Raw genomic sequence first — 11,131 nt, forward strand, 5'->3', positions numbered from 1 at the left:
CCAATATATTGCATACTCATACTGAGTGATTTGGGGAAGCTAGGTATGTAATAAATCTAACTTTGAATTAGACTAAACTGTAAAAACTTCTTTCTTCATCCCTCTCCTGTAAGTTTTCAGCATATTAACCTGAGGTTACAGATTTTTTTTTCTTAGTTGACTTTTTTAAACTTACACTGATTTTTCTTAATTAATACATGTTTGTTTTAGAAAATATAGGTCAGCAAGAAATAAATATCACTCATGGTCCCACTACCCAGGGAAAACCACTCTTAACAATTTCGTGCATTTCCTTATAGACTTTTCCCAACTGTGTATAGAGAGTTTCTACTTATGATAGTCCCACTAAGGATTTTTCAACTTTACGGTGGTGTGAAAGCAATATGCATTGAGCAGAAACTACTTTGAATTTTGATCTTTTCCCAGGCTAGTGACATGAGGTAAGATACTCATGATGCTGGGCAGTGGTAAGGAGCCTCAGCTCCCAGTCAGCCACACAGTGAGGAGGGTAAACAGCATATACTCTGCAGTGTACTGTAAGTTATGATGTTCAGTAGGTTAGGTTTGTAAGTGCATTTTTTATTTATGATATTTTCAATTTATTATGAATTTATCAAGAAGTAACCTCCAAAGCGTCCCTTGAGATTCCATCTGAATTTCAGGATGAGTTTTTCCATCTCAAAATTGGCACTGGGATTGTGATAGGAATTGAATTGTAAATTACTTTGGGTAATATTGACCCCTTAAAATATTATTTCAGTCCATGAACATGGGATGTGCTGCATTTATTTATGTCTTGATTTCTTTCATCGCTGTTTTGAAGTTTTCATTGTACAACTCTTTCACCTCCTTGGGTAAGTTAATTCCTAAGTATTTTATTCTTTTTGATGCTATTGTACATGGAATTATTTTCTTAATTTTCTTTTCAGATTGTTCATTGTTAGTTGTACAGGAATGTAATTTTTGTGTGTTGACTTTGTATCCTGCTACTTTGTTGAATTCATTTATTAATTCTAACAGTTTTTGTGTGTGTGTATGTGTGTAAGAAAAACTTTAATTGCTGTTGGAAAAGCATCTGTATGAAGTAGAAATTGGTTTCAAAAACATTAGTAGAGAATATGTTCCACAAATTGGAGGTAACTCGATGTAAAATCCTGGCAGCAATTTAATATAGAACAGTCCCAGATGGCTAGGCTGAGGCAGACACTTAATGAGGATGAAAGCCTTGTCTGTGGGGCTGACAGTTTTTTTGTGTGTTTGTTGAGTTTTTAGGATTTTCTACATATAAGATAAAGATAATTTTACTAAACAAAGATAATTTTACTTCTTCCTTTCCAATTTCAATGCTTTTATTTCTTTTTCTTGCTTAATTGCTCTGGCTCCCAGTACTATATTGAATAGAAACAGCAAAAGTGGGCATTCTTGCCTTATTCTTGTTAGAGGAAAAGTCTTCAATCTTTCACCATTGAGTATGTTATTCACTGTAGGATTTTCATATGTGGCTTTTATTATACTGAAGTAGTTTCCTTGTATTCCTGGTTTGTTAGGTGTTTCTATTGTGAAGGGATGTTAGTTTTGTCAAATGCATTTTATGCATCAGTTGAGATGATTATGGGTTTTTTTTTTTTTCCTTCACTCTGTTAGTGTAGCATATTACATTGAAGATTTTTCATGTTGAACCATCCCTGCATTCCAGGAATAAATACCACTTGGTCATGATATATACTCTTTTAATATGCTACTGAATTCATTTTTCTAGTATTTTGTTAAGGGTTTTTGCATCAGTATTTATAAGGGGTTTTGGTCTATAGTTTTATTGTAGTATCTTTGGCTTTGATATCAGGGTGATGCTGGTCTTATAGAATGCATTAGGAGTTGTTCCCTCTTCAATTTTTTGGAAAAGTTTGAGTAAGATTGATGTTAGTTATTCTTTAAACGTTTGGCAGAATTCAGTAGTGATGCCCTCAGTTCCAGCATCTTTCTTTGTCAGGAGATTTTTGATTACTGATTCAATCGTCTGATTAGTTACAGGTCTATTTAGATTTTCTACTTCTTCATGACTTAGTCTTGGTAGATTTTGTGTTACTAGGAATTTGTACATTTCATGTAGGTTATCCAATTTGTTCATAGTATTCTCTTATAATACTTTTTAATTCTGTGGAATCGATAGTAATGTCCCCACTGTCATTTCTAATTTTAGTAATTTCAGTCTTTTCTGTTTTTTTCTTAATCCATCTAGCTAAAGGCTTGTCAATTTTGTTGATCTTTGAAGAATCAACTTTTGGTTTCATTGATTTTTCTTTACTGTTTTTCTATTCTTCATTTCATTTATCTCTGCTCTAATCTTTATTATTTCTTTCCTTCTGCTAGCTTTGAGTTTAGGGTTTTCTTTTTAGTTGAGGTATAATTGACTTACAATATTATATTAGTTTCAAGTGTACAACATAGTGATTTGATATGTTTATACATTACAGAAAGATCACTGTGATAAGCCTAGTTACCATTTGTCGCCATGCAATTTCTTCTTTGTCAATGTAAATGTTCATAATTATAAATTTCCCCCTTAGCACTACTTTCACTGCATCCCGTAAGTTTTGGTATTTTTTGTTTTTGTTTTCACTCATCTCTAAGTGTTTTCTAATTTTCCTTATGATTTCTTTTTTGATATATTAGGTGATTAAGAATATGTTAATTTCCACAAATTTATCACTTTTCCGGTTTTTTGTTACTGATTACTAATTTCATTGTACTTATAGAAGATATTTGTATGATAATCTGTCTTTTTAAATCTCTTGAGACCTAATGTGTGATCTATTATATGGTCTATTTTGGAAAATGTCCCATGTGCATTTGAGAAGAATATGTATGTTGTTGAGTAGAGTGTTCTGTACATGTCTGTTAGATTTACTTGGTTTACTATGTTAAATCCTCTATTTCCTTACTTCTCTCTGGTTGTTGTAACCATTATTGAGAGCAGTGTATTGAGGTCTCCAATTAATATTATATAGCTATCTATTTCTCCCTTCGGTTTTATCAGTTTTGCTTTATCTATTTTGATGGTCTGTTATTAGGTGCCTAAATATTTATAACTGTTACATCTTCTTGCTGTATTAAGCCTTTTATTAATATATAATGTTCTTCTTTTTCTCTCGTGAACTTTTTTGATTAAAAATCTATTTTGTCTAATATAAGTATAGCCACACCTGCTCTCTTTTGGTTACTATTTGCTTTGAACATCTTTTTCCATTCTTTAACTATCAATCTATTTGTCTTTGGATCAAAAATGATTCTCTTGTAAACAGTATATAGTTGGGCCATGTGTTTTTATCCATTATGTTCATCTCTTTCTTTTGGGGAGTTTAATCAATTTACATTTAAAGTAATTACTGATAGCCAAAGCAATCTCAAGAAAAAAGAATGGAGCTGGAGGTATCACATTTCCTGATTTCAGACTATACTACCAAGCTATCGTAACTGAAACAATATGATACTGGCACAAAAACAGGCGCATAAATCAGTGGAACAGAATAGAGAGCCCAGAAATAAACCCACACACTTATGATCAATTTATCTATGACAAAGGAGGCAAGAATATATAATAGGGAAAAAAAATCTCTTTAATAAGTGGCAGTAGGAAAACTGGACAACTACATGTAAAAGGATGAAATCAGAACATTTTCTCATACCGTATATAAAAATAAACTCAACATGGATTAAAGACCTAAATATAAGCTCAGAAACTATAAAAATCCTAAAAGAAATCATAAGCAGAACACTCTTTGAAATAAGTCATAGCAATATTTTTGAGGCTCTGTCTCCTAAAGCAGAGGAAACAAAAGCAAGACTAACAAATGAAACCTAATTAAACGTAAAAGCTTTTGCACAGCAAGGAAACCATCAACAAAACAAAAAGATAACCTACTGAGTGCAAGAAAATATTTGCAAATGATGTGATTGATAAGGGATTATTGTCCAAAATATATCTACAGCTCATATAATTCAGTACCAAAAAAATAAACAATCTGATTAAAAAGTGGCCAGAAGACCTGAATAGACATTTTTCCAAAGGAAACACACTGATGGTCAACAAGCGCATGAAAAGATGCTCAGCATCACTAATCATCAGGGAGATGCAAATCAAACCCACAATGAGACATCACCTCACACCTGTCAAAATGGCCATCATCAAAAAGACCACAAATAACAAATGTTGACAAGAATGTGGAGAAAAGGGAACCCTTGCACACTGTTGGGAATGTAAATTGATGTAGCTACTATGGAAAACAGTGTGGAGATTCCTCAAAAACTAAAAATAGAACTAACAAATGATTCAGCAGTTCCACTCTTGGATATACATCCAAAGAAAACAAAAGCGCAAATTCAAGAAGATACATACACCCCAGTGTTCTTAGCAGCATTATTTACAATAGCTAAGATAGGAAGCAACCTGAGACCTAAGTGTCCATCAACAGATGAATTAATAAAGAAGATGTGATATATATATGGAATACTACTAAACCACAAAAAGAATGAAATTTTGCCATTGCAACAATATGGATGGACCTGGAAGGTATTATGCTTATTGAAATAAGTCAGACAGAGAAAACCAAATACTATATGTTGTCATTTATATGTGGTATCTAACAAATAAAATAAGCAAATGTCTATAACAAAACAGAAATAGATACAGAGAATAAACTAGTGGCTACTGGTGGGGAGAGGGAAGGGTAGGGGTCAGTATATGGTAGAGGCAGGGAATTAAGAGGTATAAACTACTATGTATATAATAAATAAGCTACAAGAAAGTACTGTACAGCACACGGAATATAGCCAATATTTTTTAATAACTCTAGGGCATAATCTATAAATATTTTGAATCAACTGTGTGGTATACCTGCAATTAATATAATATTGTAAATCAACTGTACCTAAAAAAAGTAATTACTGATAAGGAGGGATTTCTGTTAGTTTGCTATTTGTTTTTTTCATATGCCTTACAGCTTTTTTGTTTCTCATTCCTGGCATTACTGTCCTCTTTTCTGTTTAGTCAATTTTTTTGTGAAAATGTTTAAATTTTTTCTCTTTTCCTTCTATGCATCTTCTATAGCTATTTTCTTTGTGGTTACCATGGGGATTACATTTAACATTCTAAAGTTATAACATTATAATTTGAATTTATACCAGCTTAACTTCAATAACATAGAAAAACTTCTTTACAACTCCATCCTCACCCCTTTCGGGTGTTGATGTCACAAAATTACATTTTTATAAGTTGGGTGTATGAAAACATGAACTGGTAATTCTTTTTAATACATTATGTAGAAAACAAAATGTCAAGTTACAAACCAAAGTTACAGTAATAGTTAGCTGTTAGCCTAATCATTTTTTTAAAATGTGTATTAGTCTCTTTGATCATGTAGAAAACAAAAAGTGGAGTTACTGTTTGTTGTTAAAATAATTTAACTTTTATCAGTGCCCATGTATTTACCTTTATTGAGGGCTTTATATCTTCATTTGGCATTAAGTTATTGTCTAGTGTCCTTTCATTTTGTCCTTGAGCTGTTGAAGGGCAGGTAGTAACAAACTCCCTCAGTTTTGGGGTTTATAGTCATGTCTTTCACCAAATTTGGGAGGTTTTCAGCTATTGTTTTAAAAAATATTTTCTGTGCCCCTTTCTCTCTTCTCCTTCTGGGAGTACCACAATGCATATATTAATCCACTGGGTAGTGTCCCACTGGTCCCAAGTATGTAGATAGATAGATAGATAGATAGATAGATAGATAGATAGATAGATAGATAGATAGAGATATAGTTGTTTTTGTTATGTATGTATATAATTGTTGTAAGCTGTCTCAGTGCCAAGGATCAGCCTGAGGTGTAAACTTAAGGTCTTCTCAGGTCTTTTTTGAGTTTGTACATTTCTTGGGCATGCATGGTCACGTTCTAATTTTCCCTGTATATACAGTTAATTTTGAATATACCAGTCTTTAATGTCTGGCTCTCAAAAGAGGAAAAAGAGAAAAAGGAAGGGAGGAAGAAAGGGTGCCACCCCTTTAAATCCCGTAAGTCACTTCAACCAGAGGGAGAGGGGCTTGCAGCAGTGATGAGAGGTGCAACAACAATGGCCACCCACCTCTTTGTCAGCACCTTTGTGATCAGAAGCAACAATTAGTGATGAGAGCACAGACCCAAAATTTGGAGGACAGGGAGCTTTTTGCCTACCCTGGCTCACATAAGCTGTGTGCAAGCTGCGCCTGGAACCTGTGTATGGCTGTCAGTTATTGGACTGGGAGTTGGGGATCTGTTGCTGCTACTGTGCTAAGAGCTAAAATTGAAATTACCTGCAATTTACCATTCAAGCCTTCCCCTAGAAATTTCAACTTTTCAATAGACTCCAGAGTTCCAGAATGATTACATCCAAAAGATTCTGCCAGTGCAATTGTTATCTAGGTGGGGAAACAGATTCCTGGTGTTTCCTATTACAATGTATTTCCAGAATCCTCTCTCTCTCTCTCTCTCTCCTATTACAAATAACGCTGCCATTAGCTGAGATCTGAAGAATGAACTAGATAGATAGAGGAGAGAAGAATATTCTAAACATGTGGAGACAGCATGGTGACAAGTAAGAGATTTTGTGGCTCAAGTATTGACAGCAGGGATAGAAATATGTATAGGGGTCAGGCTATGTGGTTCTCAGAGGCCACATTAAGGATTTGGGTTTCCTAAGGGCAATAGGAATGTGTAGAAGTTTAAGATCGGGGCAAGGTGAAATGACTGGTGTTTCACAAACATCACTGTAGTGCAGCGCAGGAGTCCACAGTCTGTAGCCCCTGGCCGAATCCAACCTGCCATCTTTTTTTCCAATAGCTGGGAGAAGTTTTTACATTTTTAATTGATTTTAAAAATCAAAAGAATAATATTTCATGACATGTGAAATTACATGACAATTATACTTCAGTGTCATAAATAAAACTATTGGGACATAGTCACACACATTTCTTATGTTTTATCTGTGGCTGCTTTTGTCTTACAGCTGCAGAATTGAATAGTTGCAACACAGACTCTAGCCTGTAATGCTAGGAACTCATTTTGGGATATGTTGATTAGGGATGCCTTGGAATCATACAAGAGATGATATCAAGTAGTTTACTGGGTATTTGAGTCTGGAGCTTGGTAAGAGGTGTGGGGTACAGAAACACATTTCTGAGATATTGTGTTAACTGAAGCATAGACTTCTGAGTTTGCTGTCAGGTTACTTTTGCAAGAAAGCCCTTCTTTCCACCACTCCTGCAAACTAGTTAGTGTGTCCCTATGCTATGATGGTACGGCATCATGTTTCACTTATGTGATTAGTTATTTAATGTCTGTCTTCCCAAGTAGAGTTTAGTCTCTGTAAAAGCAGGGAGCTTATTTTATTCAGTGTAGCATCCCTAATACCTAGCACAATGCCTTGCACATAGTAGGAATTTTTTTAATTTTTGAATAAATAAATGAACCAACCAGCGTTTTGACTGCTTTGTTGCATTAGGGCTGACAGCCACTTAAATGCTTCAAGACTCAGGATTATCCAGGTCTCAGCTGTTTGAGCCTGATAGGGAAGTTTAGTTTCCTCTAGTGTTATGGTTAACGGCTCTGTTTCGTCTAGGCAGTGTTTTGTAATCTAGTGCATTGGACCAATGGCTTTCCCAGTTGGCTTACCCCAGAAGTGTGAAAGTCTCTGTTCATGTTTAACTGTGTTCCAGTTTATAGGAAACCACCAAAGTTGCAGTGTATATGAAAATCTAAACTAAAAACACATCTAAGATTTATAGCCAAGAGACAAGACTCACAAAGTTAGAGGCTGTGGACTAGATAATAAATTAAATGTTAGGAACGTGAGTTCAATTCTGCTTGGAGAGATCTGAGGCCACCCTGTTGCTTTTCCTCAAGCCATTTGGTGACTTCTGGAATTATTTCTAACCCAAGGGTTCTTAACCTTTTGAGATCTTATACAATTTTGGGAATTTGCTAAACGTTTCATATTTTTTCCTCAGAAAAATGCTGATGTGCACATTTATGAAACATACTTATGTATACAATTTTATCAGAGACATTCAGGAGCCTCTCCAAGAATATTAGGTTGAGAATCCTATTCTTAACATAATTTAAAACCAGCTTTCTACACTCGAGTGTCCAGCACCCTCTATTGCAGGGCACTGGTGATCTTGGAAGTTGTTGATTAACTAGGGATAAGGGGGTGCCTGACTGAACAGCATCAAGGAGAGAGAGAGGGCATGGAGCACAGAGAAAATGGAGTTGAATCATAATCTTTGCATATCTGACTGAAGCTTTAAATGTATCTGCAGTCTTCACTTTAATCAAAATACTTTAATTTATGAAAGAAAGAGCCCACTTTTTTCTTTAAAAAAATCCTGGTTTTATTGCTTCCTGAATGTTGTTCTTTTTAAAGGAGAAATACAAACCATATGTTACAGGGTTCTCAGTTTGACAGCTTAACTGGAGTCATGCTAGGATTCAGATATTTTTGGTCATGATAGGAAGGCCAGTGGGATGGGTCTGACAAGGGTCTATAGGCAGCAAGGACCAGGAGATCCCCTATGGAATGATCTCATCTGGGGAAGTTGGTTTGGGACAGAGTGTCAGATTTGAGGATCAACTGTGATTTTAGTATGGCACAGTGTCAGTGGCCTGAAGTCCCTATGGACTTGCCTCACCCAAGGAGAGAAGCAATAGTGATTAAAATGCTAAAAATAATTAAAAATCTCTGTAAGGCATTTATACAGAGATTGGTGGTGCCCCATCCATATGCCTCCAAAGGTTGCTAATTGTGCACACCTGTGACTTCCTACCTGAGCAGCTTTTCATCTGGAACAAAAGGTACAAGCGCAAGTTCATGAGTAAGGCAAGCTGGAAATACCAGCAGGTTGATGCTGCCACTCAGCCAGTGACAGATGGGAACTTGGTGAGGAAGCAGCCCTCAGCCTGTGATGGATGGAGAGTTTCCTCATCCCTCAGGTTGAGGTCACTCTGAGGCATGTTCTACACTACCTCCCAGAGTCCTCCAGCAGGATTGGGCTCCAGGGATAACTGGCTTGATAACACACCCTCTGTTGGCTTTCTTCCCTTCACTTATTTCCCTACTCCCTTTCCACTGTTCCTGGGATTGCCTCCAAAATAAACCACTTGCACTTAAATACTTATCTCAGCAGTTGTTTCTGGAGGGAAACTCCATACTCAGATGGGCAGTGTGAATACAAGGCAACATAAGTCTGAAGTGAGATAGACCTGGATTCAAATTCCTTCTCACCAATGACAGTGAGCAACTTAATTTCTCTAAGACTGCTTCTTCATCTATAAAATGGGGATAATCATATTGACTTCATAAGGTCAGATTGTAAAAAGAAAAATTGAGAATGAATGCAAAGCGATGTGTGTGCATGGTGACATGCACATAGTACTTAATGCTGGCTATTGTCATTAATAATAGTATTTATAATCATTGTTAATAACAGCATAGCACAGGTTGAGGGCAAAGCTGTTTTTCACCGTAAGGGTGACAGCTGAAGCAGGCTGATTTGGGAGATGTGCTGTGGAGGTTGTGTCTCTGAGGAGCATCTGTGGCTTAGCAATATCAATGGCTTAGACGAAGCATCCCCGCAGTGAGACAGAGCAGGAGAGGAGGAACCTGGTGGACACCAAGTGGTGGCTTAGAAGACCAGCAATTGGCAGTGCCACACTGGTATTGTCAATTGTCATTGGTCTCAACTGATGGCTACAATGCCATCAATGATTTCACATCTGTGTCCAGGATTCACTTTGATGGCTGGGGTTTCGTTAGCCTCACTCTTGAGGGATTACGCTCAGGGCCACTGAGGTTTAGTTTCTAATTTCAGTCTGCTTTCTCAACTGTACCAAAGATGTTTTAACTTTTATTGTGCTTATGAACATTTTGTTTTAGGGTCTTTCAAACTCCTCATTCCCAGGCAAGATCATATTTAAATTCTTTGCTCACAGTGAAAGAGAAATGGAGAGACTGAGGCAGGTTAAAGGAGTTCATTGATTTTCTAACCCTGGTTACTTGCAGTGCAGGGTTTCATCTTTCAATCTTTTAAACAGTCATGGGTCCCAGAGTGCATGTAAACAATGCGCCGCTTTGGTAAGATGGCAGGCAGCAGGGAGGATTAGCAGTTGCTCATCCCCTGCAGGTGTAGCCAGATGACCGTGGTTGGAGAATTTGTTTCAACCCTTTTCATTGTTTCACTCTAGGTCAAAATCAAGGGCCTGTGGTGATATCCCATTGCAATCTTCTTTTACTTATTTAGACACTAGTCAACAAAATTTCCCCCAATTCAGCAGAGAGAGATACATGTACATCAAAAAGCAACCTAACATGATTTTTCTACAAAAACAACTTGCAAGAGAGGACAGTATTAAAGATAGAAGGGATCCAGCAACCCGGGCACACCTGGCCTTAAGAACATTACCCACACAGCCTGTTAATCTCATCTGCTTCCTAGGAGAAAGAAAAAATCTTCTGGTGACCTTGTCAGAAGGTCTTAAGCTCATGCAGGGGATTTTCCTAAAAGGGCCCCATAACACCTGGATACGATGTCAGACACCTTAATGTAGACACTTCAAATAATGATGTCTGAAACACTTTACTGGTACCTCTCAGGGCCACTTAAAGTGATTTAAATTCATGTCTTATCTTCATGTTAGACTGTGAGCTCCTTGAAGGCAGAATTTAGATTTGATCATTTGTATATGTCCGGTTGCTAGGTTTAGCAAAAAGAAAAAAGAAACCTAAAAACTTGTTTATCCCAAGTTCAAATTTAACTGAGTGTTCTGTATTTCTGTACTTCATCTGGCCGTCCTATCCCTGGCATATAGCTAACCTCAATAAACATTGGTTGGTGAGTGAATGAATGAACGACTAGCATAATAGCTACAAATGGAGACATAAACTGGTAAAAACATAGATTGACCACTCATGTAAGACATTCCTAACAATCGCACAACATCAAACCTGTGTCTGGATAACACCCTCCCTCTGCAAAGCTGACAGCCTGTCTTTCACCTCAGCTGCATTTTCTATCCATGCTTCGTCGGCCACTTTACTCCGTGTCCATGT

The sequence above is a fragment of the Camelus ferus genome, chromosome 1, assembly GCF_009834535.1.
Source record: "Camelus ferus isolate YT-003-E chromosome 1, BCGSAC_Cfer_1.0, whole genome shotgun sequence".
NCBI classification, from domain to species: Eukaryota; Metazoa; Chordata; class Mammalia; order Artiodactyla; family Camelidae; genus Camelus; species Camelus ferus.